Raw genomic sequence first — 14,366 nt, forward strand, 5'->3', positions numbered from 1 at the left:
ATTTGTGTGCGATTAAACCTCATTCTGTATACAAAAATAAAATAAATTGTGATTGAATGTTACAAATTAAGTTTATAATAAATATTTGATATCCCTTATTAAAAGAAAAGATTTGAAACGATTTAAAAAAAAAATTTTTAAATACTTTTTAATGCTTTTGAATACGTTGAATACTTTTGAATCGCCCGCCCTTCTTATGGGAGTTTAACATTGCAAATTGTTTCGAATCGTTTCTTTTAATCAGGGATTATACTCTTAAGTACCAGTAACTTATTTCAATTGTTTTTATCGCAAAAAAATATTTTTTCCTGAAAAAACAACTAAACGTCATGAATTTACAACTTATGTACGATCTCTAGTAAGTACATTTTTACAATCTTATGAATTATTGAAAATAATGAACTCTAAACAATTGCACACCTCAAGCGCGAAAGCGCAGGTGTGCTTTATAGTTTTTATAATTTTATTTAAATAACGATTTAGAAATTATTCAAGTTTTCAATTAATTATCATGTCTCTTTTTCAAAGTTTTCTATGAAATTTCGGAATAAAACTATAAATGAATATTCTCAGTTTTTTTTTTATGTAATTACTTATTAATCAAATTATATTTCAACATACAATCATATATGAATTATATTAATAATTAGTACAATAAAATATTATTTTCTTTATTATTATTATTATAGAATGTTTATTAAATTTATAATCAATATAAAATGTACAATCGCATTGTAATTATTTTACCATAAACATTTCCAGAGAATAATTATAAGATATGATTATATATTAATATATATGAGATTAAATATCATCATTTATGACCACATATGACCATGTACTGCTCTATATATATATATATATATATATATATATATATCCTATGGTATGTGGTGATATGACTCTAAAAAGATATATATGGTATGTGATGATATGTGGTTGTATATTAGGGTGTTTCAGAAAAAAGAAAATTTTTTTTTGGTGTTCGAAAATTGAAAGTATACCTGAAAATAAAAATTTTGGTGCTAATCCGAGCTCTTAATAATAATATTAAGGTTTGCCTCAATCCATTTTTCTATTTTGCATTTAAATAACATAGGAAAAATTTTTTTTTTCTTTAGAATTTTCTAGCTTACAGACCACTCAACGGATTTTCATGCGCAATAAAACTTTGTGTAGGAAATTGCACGCTCTACAAAAAAAGTCTCTTATCATTTTTTTATTAATCCTACTGTTAAAAAGTAATTCAAGTTTCAAGTCAAATTTATAGTAAATTGTGAGATCTTTTCACTTCCTGGCGACACTATCAGTTTTATTACAAAATGTCATACAAACTATTTCGTAGGTAATTTTATTCCTTACAAGTTATCACGAATGAAATTTTTCGAAATTCCGCATTGTTTTCAATCTATTTTCATTTCAATGTCAAGCTCTTAAAATTAATCAGAAATCTATTTTTTTAAGAGCTTGGCATTGAAATGGAAATAACTTGAAAACAACGCAGAATTTCGAAAAACTTTATCTGTAATAATTTGTAAGGAATAAAATTATCTACAAAAAAGTTCCTGTGATATTTTTTAATAAGACTGATAGTTTCGCCGGAAAAGTAAAAAAATCTCAAAATTTATTATAAATTTGACTTGAAACTTAAATAACTTTTGAACAGTGAGATTTATCAAAAAATGATAAGAGACTTTTTTTGTAGAGCTTTCAATTTCCTACAAAAACATTTGTTGAGCATAAAAATCCGTTGATTGGTTTATGAGCTGGAAAATTCTAAAAAAAAAAATTTTTTTTCCCGTGTTATTTAAATGGAAAATAGAAAAATGGATTGAGGCAAACCTTAATATCATTATTAAGAGCTCAGAATGGTACCAAAATTTTTATTTTTAGTTATACTTTCAATTTTTGGATACCATAAAAAAAATAATCGTTTTTTTTTTAAACACCCTATTGTATATAGGGATATATATATATATATATATTTATATACAACCACATATCATCATATATATAACAATTCGATCATATGTGATCACAAAATCTGATCATGGTCTTAAATGATTATATGTCATCTTATCTGATTAATTTATTGTGAATTATTATTGTTATTAATTAATTAATTTGACAGTCAGTAATTTACTAATTAGGAGTATTAACACTTTAACGCTTTTGGGCATTGCCCCCACTATGAGGCCTGTCAAGCGGGCAGCGCGTATCTGCGTTAGTGTTTATCCGTAAGCTTTGGCGAGCAAGTACCGTACGCGTGATGAAGTCCTCACAATTAAAGATAAAAATTTATCCATAAAAAAATTGAGAAGCAATTGGCACCGCGGGTACGATTTCGTCATCTGTTAAAGGGTTAATTGTGTTAACATTAGGCAATTCGTCCTTATTAATTGTATTAATAACTCCTCTTAATCCTTTAACAGTTACTTCATTCACGTTATTCATCACATTGTTAATATCAATTCGTCCATTGTTACCAATGATAGTAATTGTGCAAACATTACTATTACGATTATTAACTTGTATATATTCACTATTACCGGTAATTATTATTTCAACAATATTTCTATCACGATTGTTTACAATTATTCTTTCACTGTTACCATTAATTATTATTTTATTAATATTCTCACTGTTGTTATCAATTATAATTTCATTGCTATCGTGATTAATGGTCATGGTACATTTGTTCTTATCTAGATTTCTAATAGTAAGTGAACCGTTTATACTATCGAAGGTACAATTTTGAACTTTGTGATTATCGTTATTAATAGCGATGATTCCGCTGGTTTCAGTTGGACATGATGCTTCTTCATGGCCAATGCTGTTGAAAAATTCAATTTTCCTACGATGATAACTGGCAGAATCCTTACTTTTAAAAACAACTTTATCGTTGACAAAAGTTAAATAAGAATTCTCAGGAACATCATATTTTTTCCGAATACATGTATATGTATTATTAAGATTCCAATCACATGTTGTCACTGACGTTATTGATCCATCCTCGTGAAATTTCACTATCTATAATAAACAAAGTATATATTACTTTTTTTTCTTATTTAGTGCAATACGTATAGAAAGACCCGCACGCAAAAACATAAAGTCCAGTCATATAGCATATATGCGGCTTATATCTTTAGTATTTTCGTATACAATTTATATTAAAAAAAAAGGTTTATGATCAAAAATGAAACTCGAAACGAAAATAACATTTTTTACCTCTTCAGGGATCCTAATATATATGTATATATAAATACACTGGTCACAGAAATTAAGGGATAGAAAAACAATTCGAAATTTTTGGGTGATTTTCAACATGCTGTAACTCGGTAAAACATATTCGTAGAGAAAAAATAAAAAAAAATTTGGAAAATCCAAAAGTGCACGCCTCGAACGTTCATACTACAATAAAATTAATTATTAATGTTTTTTCTTTATTACAAAATTTTTAAATAAACATATAGACATTTCTTATTTTTAACTTCCCGCTATAAATCGACGATTTTCGAAAAATTGGGAAGTTATTGTTTTCACGCCGATTCGCGAAAATCGAAATTTCATCAGATATCGACGTTCTGAGGTCCTATGAAGCTATTCTGACTATTTTTAGAATGATGTCCGAGTGTCTGTATGTATGTGTGCGTGTGTGTGTGTGTGTGTGTGTGTGTGTGTGTGTGTGTGTGTGTGTGTGTGTGTGTGTGTGTGTGTGTGTGTGTGTGTGTGTGTGTGTGTGTGTGTGTGTGTGTGTGTGTGTGTGTGTGTGTGTGACCCCGACTAGAAATTGTCCCAATACATATATTGGGCCCCAATTGGGAATCGCTGTGGCATGCCCAGTCGGGCTATCCCAGTCAGAACCCGATCGGGAACTTGTTGGGATATCCCAACGCAAAAATCACCTACCCATCAGTTTTTCCTAAGTGGGACCCAATTGGGAACTCGTTGGGATAGCCCAATGCAAAAGTAAATAACTTTTATTGGTTTTGCCACATCGGGACTCAATTGGGAACTCGTTGGGATATCCCAATGGAATCATAAATAACTTTGACTGGTTTTGCCACATTGGGACCCAATTGGGAACTCGTTGGGATATCCTAATGCAAAAATTATTATTATTTTAATAACTTTTATGATTCATATATAATCTAAAAGGCTTGAAATTTGTTATTGAAATTTTTTTTTTTTCAAAAATTTGATAATAAAAGAAATTTGTATTTTACACTCGTACACAATATTTATGTTAAAATTACTTTTTTATTTATCTAAATTGTTTATAAATAATTTCATTTTATCAAATTTATTTAATTTTCAAATCAAATTGATTTTCAGTTCTTCTGAATAGGATATTCTGTTTTGTGTCCCTCCCTCTTCTCTTTTCAATTTCTTCTAGTATAATTTTAATCGACTAATTTTTTCTTGATTTACTTGAAGTACCTTGAGATTTTAATTTGGTAATCCATTTGATCGTAAAATTTTTTAATTTTTTTTTAATATTTTGTTTACTGGCTAAAAATTAAACAAAGTACAGAATAATAATATATTTATACAAAGAGTACGTCGATTATTATATCACGGATTGTTTATTTCTTCAAGTTATTCTTTGGTATTATGATGAATATATTATTTACACTCACGCGATCGCATACGTGGGTCAGCGCAGTGGATAGCATCAAAGACTTTGGATCGGAAGGATGCAGGTTCGCACCCAGCAGTCATCGGGATTTTTTCATCAGTCAAAATCATATATAATTGCTCTGAGTAACGCATTTAAAACATACATTACATTTCGGATCTAATTAAAATTATTTTATTTTTTTTTTGCAATTTAATATTTTTTTAATAGGGATCGCACGTTTGGGATTACGTAGGTCTTACCCAATTGGGAACCTATTGGGATTGCCCGATCGGGGCCCAAGTACGTTTCTGCGTTACATCCCAACGTAGGGTCCCCATTGGGCAACCCAATTGGTTCCCAAGTGGGTGCACCTAAAAATTTCTAGTCGGGACCGGCTTATAACTTTTTAACTAATGAACCGATTTGGAAGGTTAAGGCAGTAATCGAAAGAGCTTGTTGGCCATCAACTTTTCTGAAAATTTCAGATCATTTGATCAAGTAGATTCGAAAATATTGGCGAATTACGGAAAAAAAATTTTTTTTTTTTTTAGTTTTTTATTAATTTCTCAGAAGCGACTCAAACGATCGACTTCAAAATCTAATCAGCTCTAGAACTCACTAAAACGCGTCGATTGCCGCCTCAACCATTGAAATCGCTCGATTCGTTCGTGAGATATCGTGGGAGATAGAAATGCTAAAAACAGTTTTTTTCGAAAAGAATGGGATACAATAGTATTTTCGAGCTCGGAGAGCTCGAAAATGTACTCACAACAATGCTTTCAAGCTCAAAGAGCTCGAAAACAGCGGGAAGTTTTGGGGCTGACCCGCAGGGTCAACCGATAGACAGATTTTTTTTTTTTTAATTTAGTTAATTGGATAACAGTTGGAAAGTCGATTTGTCACACGATATAATAAAAAAAAAAAAAATTATCTGATGGTAAAGTGGAGCCTTATAATATCAGCAAAGTTTCATGATAATCATGCCTACTTATATTTGTGGGGGAAAAATGGCGGATTAAGCATTAGTAAACATAATCAGTTTTCAGTTTTTAATTGATAATAAATGAACAAGAAGGACTACAGTAGTAATATTTAAAAGTCTTCTGTTCTACTAAAATCTGAAGCTATCGAAAAAAAAATTGGACTGATTAATTGAGTTTTTCGAGAGATATCTTGCTCACACACGGACTTCCCAATTGACGTCCAACTAGTCTCATGTTAAATAATTTTTTTCTTATTATAGTGTAGCTAAATGAAATTTTTAATTAAATCCAAATTATTCTTTAGAATTTTCTCTAGACATTGGTGTACTTTTTTTTCCACAGAGGTGATTTATGAAATCAGCAGAAATGATTAAAAGGTAGGAAAATCCCGTTTTCACGACAAGTCGATTATAGAGCACAACCTCTCCCGCTATCGCGTCCGAGGCGTGCAAAATGTTGTAAGAAAAGTATGATTGTTATTTAATAAAATTCTCACTCTAACTACGGTCAACATAGGGAATGCATGTTAAACGTACGATTTTTAATTGTTAATATTTCAAAATTTACTACCGCAAGGACTATTTAAAAAAATTCCTGCGTATACAGGACACTTCAAAGTATTTGTATTTAAAAATTGAAAGATATTGTAAGAAAAGTGATTATCCGATGAACCTCCTTAATTGTGCGGTTGAGGCGAAGCTCTAATGATCAATAAAATTCCGATTTTACCGATCGGAAGATCGAGACCTCCGTTCGAGCCCGACGCGTGGCTAAGCGGTCACCCAGCCGAGTAGCAATCATGCTCGATAAAATATGGTGTCTCATTTTACCCCATTCTCCCTTATATTATTTAAAATTCTAAATTAAAATCTTTGAATTACTGAGGTAAAACTTATATCCGAGTTTATCGATAAAAAGTGGTAACTAGACTGCTGCGGGTACGGCTGCAAGGCATAATATTGTAACGAACGTGAAACTGATCTTTTAAATATTTGAATAGCTAGAAAACAAATGCCTTCTTCTCTTGTTTTATAGATACGCGACAAAAGTCAGTCAGTCTCATATTGACAGTTAAACAGCAAACATTATATCTCAATAAACTATATATTGCTCTTGCTTTCTTTTACTGCTGTTAATTGTGGTGTTATTATTTCTAATATAAGTGTGTTATCATTGTAGTGTATAAGTGATATTAATTTAAAATACCAATCACTAAAATTTGGTGTCAGAAGTGCGCGTAACCTTCGTGTGGATTTACAAATATAAAATAAAAATAGCTGTCAAAATATTGCGACGCGACGGGAAAGGCAAAGATTTGAAACGATCGTGTTTTTGATATTAAAAAAAAAGATGTGAATTCAGTGATTAATTAAACGGATTTAGTGAAAACATATTTTTTTTTTTAATTTGTGATAAAGTGCGCGTGTGAATTTAAATAAATTTAGTGATGAATTAAATAAGTTTTGTGAATATGTGTTATTATATTAAAGTGCGTGTAGTAAAATAAGTAAATTCGGTGATGAATTAAAAAAAAAAAAAAACAAAGTTCTGTGGATATGTGTTATAGTGGTAAAGTTCGCGTAGTAATATAGATAAATACGGTGATGAATTAATTAAAATTTGTAAATATATTTTATAATATAGATTTCAAGTGCGTGTAATAATTTAAACGAATTCAGTGATTAAATAGTTAAGTTTTGTGAAAATATTTTTCTTAATCGGTGTCAAAGTGCGTATTTGAATTTATTTGTGTGATGTACTACATATAAAAAAAAAAAAGTTCGGGATTAATGAATTAGTGTTGTGAAAATATTTCTATTAATTTGTGTTAAAGTGCGGGTATGAGTAATTACGTGTGTGATAAAAATATAAAATAATAGTGATCAAAATATTAAACTCCGGGTAGTCTTATTATTTTTTTTTAACAAAACAGTGAAGCCGGAAGAATATTTTATTAGCATCAATTGAGGAGTTGAAGTTGAATTGATAGACAACTCGAAATTCAGAAAGGATAAATTTGGTGATGTATCATTATTTAATAATAATTATAGTTAGATAAAATTTAAAAAAAAAAAAAAAAGTACAAATTAGCTAAAAATATCGTGACATCTAACCGCTCTTTCGTTTTGTAATCGATTGACATGATTAATAAACCGGGTACATTGGATGATTCTATGATGTAGAACGATAGATAAACGATTTTGAATAGATAGTAATATTTGAAAATTTTTGTCTGGGCTATATAATACCTCAAGTATTTTATCAAGTCAATGAATAAGTTTTATACGGATAAATAGGAAAATTTTGTGAAACTGCTGAGATTACTATCATGAGTTAAATTTAAAAAAAAAAAAAAAGAAAAGTCGATATTAACGGAAATAATTAAAAAAATTTATTTACTTCAATGCGATTGGGAGGGTCCTTATGAAATTGAAAATAGGCTAAATAACGTAGCTTATAGAATCAGAAAAATCCCCAAAGGAAAATATAAAATCGTGCATGTAAACCGTCTTGCACCGTACTGTGATCAATAAGAAAAATAAAAGAGAAGTCCGGCTGGGACCCTGAACGATCTCAGTGTAGAAGTTGTAAAGGGTTCCCGGGATTCTGTAGTCAATTAGTAAGTCTAGGATATCTTGCAAACTGATAGAATTGAAGATGTCTGAACGACTGCTAAAGACTGGTATAGTCCTTAGGAGAAGTCTGACAGTGGACCCTGAATAACCACACTGTAGACGTTGTTGAAAAGTTCCCGAGATTCTGAAAGAAGTCTGGCTGAGGGCTCTGAACGATTTCGGTGGTAACGTTGTTCGAGGGATTCCCGGGATTCTATAAGGACTGGAATGTTCTAAGTTCGGTTATTAGCTTGAGGGAAGTCCGTCTGAGGACCCTGAACGATTAGTCGTTGTAAGGGGTTCCCGGGATTCTTGGGCCTTTGATGAGAGACTGGATATTTCTTTTGGTTTAAGTGAGCTCAGCTCAAATCAAAAGTTTGAATTCTTAGGACTTATCATTGGTCAACAGTATCCTGACTGGAGCTTTGGGATCCATCCGGAGTTGGCATAGTCAACATTTCTCTTAAGTAGTGCACGACTTCTGAGAGATAGGTGGATGCCCTGGAGAGTTTCCGAGGAACTTTTAGGGGGAAAATTGAAATTCGTTGCGTGTATTATTCAGTAATCATTGATGTGTTAGCTCGAGATAACATATCGGCATATGAGCTGAATGGGCCGAGCGGTAGAACATTGAGCATTTAAGATCGAAAAAGTAACAAATTGATCACACTAAAAGTTTATAATGAATAACTGATAAATAATAGAATGTAATGATGAAATATGTTTAAATATGAAATTTAATAAAATGTTGGAGATACTCGTTTTGTTTTTTCTATTATGTGCAGATAATATTTCCAATTTCATTGGGGAAGGAGAGAAGGAGTCCATTCCTAGTCCTTCAAGGAGGAGAGGAAGGAGTTCCTGTTCCCATCCCGTACCTGATCCTATTCCCATTGAAGGTCCATTCAATCAAGAGGAGGGTTACATTTTAATTTTATTTATTTGATTCGCCGAATAGGAAAATAGAATCACACGTATCGATTAACTTCTTAGCAGAATATTTTATTTTTTTTTACTATCAATTCTTAGCTCAATTTAACTATAGACTATTTTTTTTTATTTTTTTATTATCTTTGCGTTAGCCTACAGGGTTGTTTTTGGGCTATGGTGTATTTTTCCCTGTAGGATGATAGATAGGGTGTGTTGGGACCATAGCGAAATCGAACCAAGATTGCAAATGGTTTTAATTTCAATTAAGTTCGATTCTTCCAACACAATTTTTATCGGGACGATAATTTATTGAGAAAGGGGTAGTGTAACGAATATGAAACTGATCTTTTAAATATTTGAATAGCTAGAAAACAAATGCCTTCTTCTCTTGTTTTATAGATACGCGACAAAAGTCAGTCAGTCTTATATTGACAGTTAAACAGCAAACATTATATCTCAATAAACTATATATTGCTTTTGCTTTCTTTTACTGCTGTTAATTGTGGTGTTATTATTTCTAATATAAGTGTGTTATCATTGTAGTGTATAAGTGATATTAATTTAAAATACCGATCACTACAATATTATCGTACGTAGGTAGACCGTATGGTCTATTTCATATGGACAGGCATAGCTATCAAAACCATTTTTCTGTTAAAATTATAAATGCACTTAATTAATTTGAAATAATTACACATATTACATTGGTCAATAGTATATATAGTTATTTGAATTACTAGCGTAGCATTTGTTGAATAAAGTTTTTCTGAAACAAGGCAGACACTTGCAGTCATGTTAGGATATTTTTCTTCGAACATTGCAAATCTTTCGAAAATTTCGGGAATCCATATCATTATGAGAGAAAGTGAGTACGAAGTACCGTACGTTGATACACAAATAATCAACGTTCTATTCAAATAAGGTGGCTTCATAATTTCCTTGACTTGTTTGATAAATTTAATAAATTTCTTGGAAAAAGTGGATTCATTTCCGATCGTTTCGTTTGATAATTTTATTTTTGATAAAAAATCATTAATGTCTGGATCATTTAGTGTTTTCAAACATTGCTGTATAAATTTAAATTAAGAATTATTTCATACGAGAAAAACAAATTTATTATATTATATATTCTCTAAAAGTAGATTAGCAAAATCTAGTAGCAAATAGTAAATATTCACTAATTCAGTTTTAGAGACTATTAACCCTTTAATGCTTGGCCTTGAAACCCCCTAAGGATTTGAGTGAAGAACTGTAAGAGCGGGCATAACTCTGGGCATGGAAGACAGTACCGTAGTCTGTGCAATTGGCATACTTAAGTGATCAAAAAATTGAAAATTTTTTCAGTAGCACATATCAACTTTTATCAAATGAATATATTATTAATGTAACAGAATTATTAATTTATTAATCATATATTATTGAAATTAAATATAGGAGAGGGTGGGGCAGAGCGGCCACCCTGGAATTTTGATAAAAAAAAAAATTTTTTTTTTTCAACTAATTACTATAAATCCGATATGTTTGCGCATTTTTACCCCTACGCATGACATTTGGGGCAAAATGAACAAGCCCAAAATTTTGAAAAAGTGATTTTTTCATATTTTTATCGTCAAATTAAAAAAAAATTAGTATAATCCCACATTTCTAGCCCTACGCACAACACCTGGGGCAAAATGGACCAACCGAAACTTCTTAAAAATTATTTTTTCATATTTTTCGGCCGTTTCTCTATGTAAGAGGCAAATTTGATCACTAAAAATTTATAAAAATTAAATTTTTTTTTTTAGTTGATAAATTGTTGAAATAAAGTAAAACTATAGAATTGATTTTTTTTTTTATTAAATAACAATTAGTAATTAAGGTAATCGAGAGTGAACGATTTATTACACTTTAAAAAATTTTTTTTGAGTAATATAAAACCAAAAATAGTTGTTAAGAGAAACAAATACATTCTTAATGACAAAAACAATTAAAAAAAAAAAAAAAAAAACGAAAAAAAAAATTTTTTTATCACTTTTTGGAGGGGGGGCCGCTCTGCTCCACCCTCCCCCAAATTGATTATTGTTCATAATAATAATCAATATAAGTACAATTATTTGAATGACTTTACTTTTCGGATGAACATACTTAGGTTAGCATCATGTAAACAAACTTGTATGTATATTCTGTATATCTTAGCTACGGCACTGTCGCAGCACAAGCGCTGAACTAAAGAACAGAGAGAGGGAATTCATCGTGACACTAACACAAGTAAAATCTGTTTTATGATTGGCGCTATCCCCAAACAGCTCACACCAAGATCCCTCGAGACCCCAAAGCATCAAAGGGTTAAAAAGTGGTTGATTATACGCTATTGGAATTTCCGCCTCGGAAAAAATAATTTTAAAATTTGTTATGGTTTCCGAAAGATAGTAAATAATTAGTGAAGTTGCAAATTTAAGACCATTCTGAACTTTGAGGTGATCAATTTTGTAAATATAGAAAAATCTAATAACAAGCAAATTTTCGATTCCTAACCTCGTTTTTCAATAATACTGATAAGAGTCAAAGGCTGGTCATAGTTGGTTTTAAAGTCGTTTTTTTTTTTTCGAAATGTATACATTTTTGTGTATGCTGTGGTGTCATAGTAAAGCTGGACCATGTTGATAATTTTTGTATGTCTTTATTTCGATTCACGCCAATGTTGAAGTCCACGAAGACATGGAACGCAATGTCCGGCTATACTATGACATCATCCCGGATCAAAAATTAAAATTGATTTAAATTTGGTCTTCTTAAATCACGACTAAGTAAACCAGTTAATTCTAAACCATGGCAAATTTACACTAATCAATATCCTCCGATTGAAAGAAATGATTAAAAACGATTAATGATATATTCGCTTAATACTGAATTTCAAAACGTGATGACGACCATCTCTTCTAAAACTATTTTCAAATTTCGGAAATCACGATGAACAAAGCCGTGGACTTAACACTATAAAAAAAACTGTATTTGACTCTCGTATACTTTTTTTTGACTCTTTATTAAAAATGTTCAATTCTATAATTTTTTATCGTACCTAGTAAGTTAGGAAAAGCTAATTTTGATCTACTTTCGAACATTTTTATAGTTTTACAGAAGTGTTTTTTAGTAGCCTTAAGTCGAACACTTCGTAATATCAGTAAGTCAACCATCACATCTTTCCTTGTATTTTAACAAGTTCGCGAATAGCGTAATAACAGTTCAATGTTGTGACACGTTTTTAAGTGTAGATGAGTCAACTCTTTTTCAAAAAAATTTTTGAATGGTCACTTTGTGGCAAAGTCTAATACATTATTTTTTGTTACTATTGCTCAGAACTTTTAATTTGGGAGGACTCGAAGCTAAATGAATATTTAATTATAAGTAAGATAAGTTAACGTCATTTACAACTCAATATTAACGAAAGTTTCGTTTAAAAAAAAATGAGGAACGTGCTCGTCAATAAAATTATTTCCATTGTAGTAGTATTTAAATAAAAATAGAATAAATGATGGACGGTGTGGCTCAATAAGTTATAGATCAAATTGAACGAAATCTAGTAGAGGGCCGGATAGCTCAACTGGAAGAGCACTCGATACGATTCCAACATGGTCTGAGTTCGAATCCCAGTTCAGGCTATCTATGTGTTCTCAATTTATTTATAAATTGTCTTATTAAGAAGGTTAATTGTAAGCTTAGGTTTCACTATACGTACAAAAATTAGATAAGTTGAATTATAAAATATATATAGTATATATATAAATTTTCAGAAGTTACTTCGCGACTCTGTGGTAGATGGCACTGCTTGGAGCGCTTCTCACATGTACTCGTCATAACAGTAGTTAGAATATATAAGATTTCCAATGCTGTGTTAATGTCACCCCTGTGAGAGTCCAATGAATAGGTCTTAAGCGTCGGGCACGGACGTTAATGACGCATGTCGTTCTCCGTGTTCTTGTGGCAGTCCCCATATTCGAACCGGGAAGAGAGCGAGACTCTCGGACTGAGTTTCGAATCTCCGGGTCACGGACGATGATGGCATCTGCCATCCTCCGGGATATGGTGGTAGTTCCCCGCACCTCGACTATCTGGGTGATCATTTTTTTTTTAAGAAAAACAAAAACTTTCCTAACATTTTTTTTCTGAATGAAAAATTAATAGATAGTTTATTATTTCATCTAAGGTAATAATTATTATTTAAAAATTTATAATAATTAATTTGCATAAATTATCAGAATATGTTTATAAAAAATATTCTATAATTTTATCAGATTTTTTTTTCATATAAAGTATATACTTTACTTCTGATACTTCGTATTAAGGGGGGGTAGGGTTTTAAAATTATTTTTAAAAAATTTTTTTTTCATTTTTTTTCTGAATGAACAATATGTCAAGAATATTGTGTACAAATTTTAAATCAATCCGAGTGAAACTAACGGAGTTACGTCGTTTCAAATGACCGGCCGGTATACCTGATTTTAATACCTGCCCGACCTGCCCCTACATACCCCTAGTAGAAATCAGCTGCAATTTTCTTTGTTTTTCCGAATCCCTTTCTCCGGCAGTGTGTCTTTCAAAGGATCTAAACTGATGACTCAATATAAGTATAAAAATTCATATTCTTTGATTGATAGTTTATTTAAAATTTTCCCGAATAAAAAACTTTAAATGGATTTTCCCGAAAGCATTATTTTTAAAGTCCGTGAACATCATAACTCAAAATGTACTGAACCGATCCCTTTGAAAATTTGAACATTACTTTTTCACATAAATCAACAGGTAACTACGAAGAGTTTTTTTTTGTTTTTCATTTTTTTCTATTTTTAACTTCCCGCTAAGAAAATTGCAAATTTTTAAAAAAGGGAAGTTATTGGTTTCGGTCCGATTTTCGAAAATCGAGTTTTCATCAGATGTCGACGTTTTGAGGTCCTAGGAAACTATTCTGACTATTCCCGGGTGGACGTCCGTGTGTGTGTGTGTGTGTGTGTGTGTGTGTGTGCGTGTGTGTGTGTGTGTGAACTTTTGTTTGTTCGACGATATCTTTGGAACGGATGAACCGATTTGATCGTACTTGGTGGCGATCGAAAGAGCTCACTAAAACTTAGTCTTGATTAGATTTTGGGGTAAATCGGTCATGTAGTTTACAAGTTATACAAAGAATAAGAATTAAAAATTTTTTTTTATTTTAGTTTTTTATTGATTTCTCAGAAACGA

General features: G+C 30.9%; 1 pseudogene; it reads right to left on the reverse strand.

Annotated features, from left to right (window-relative positions):
- Positions 1 to 6,462: 6,462 nt before the first annotated feature.
- Positions 6,463 to 10,131, reverse strand: LOC130668853 (uncharacterized; annotated as a pseudogene).
- Positions 10,132 to 14,366: the final 4,235 nt, after the last annotated feature.

The sequence above is a fragment of the Microplitis mediator genome, chromosome 5 (genome assembly GCF_029852145.1).
Source record: "Microplitis mediator isolate UGA2020A chromosome 5, iyMicMedi2.1, whole genome shotgun sequence".
Classification (NCBI taxonomy): Eukaryota; Metazoa; Arthropoda; class Insecta; order Hymenoptera; family Braconidae; genus Microplitis; species Microplitis mediator.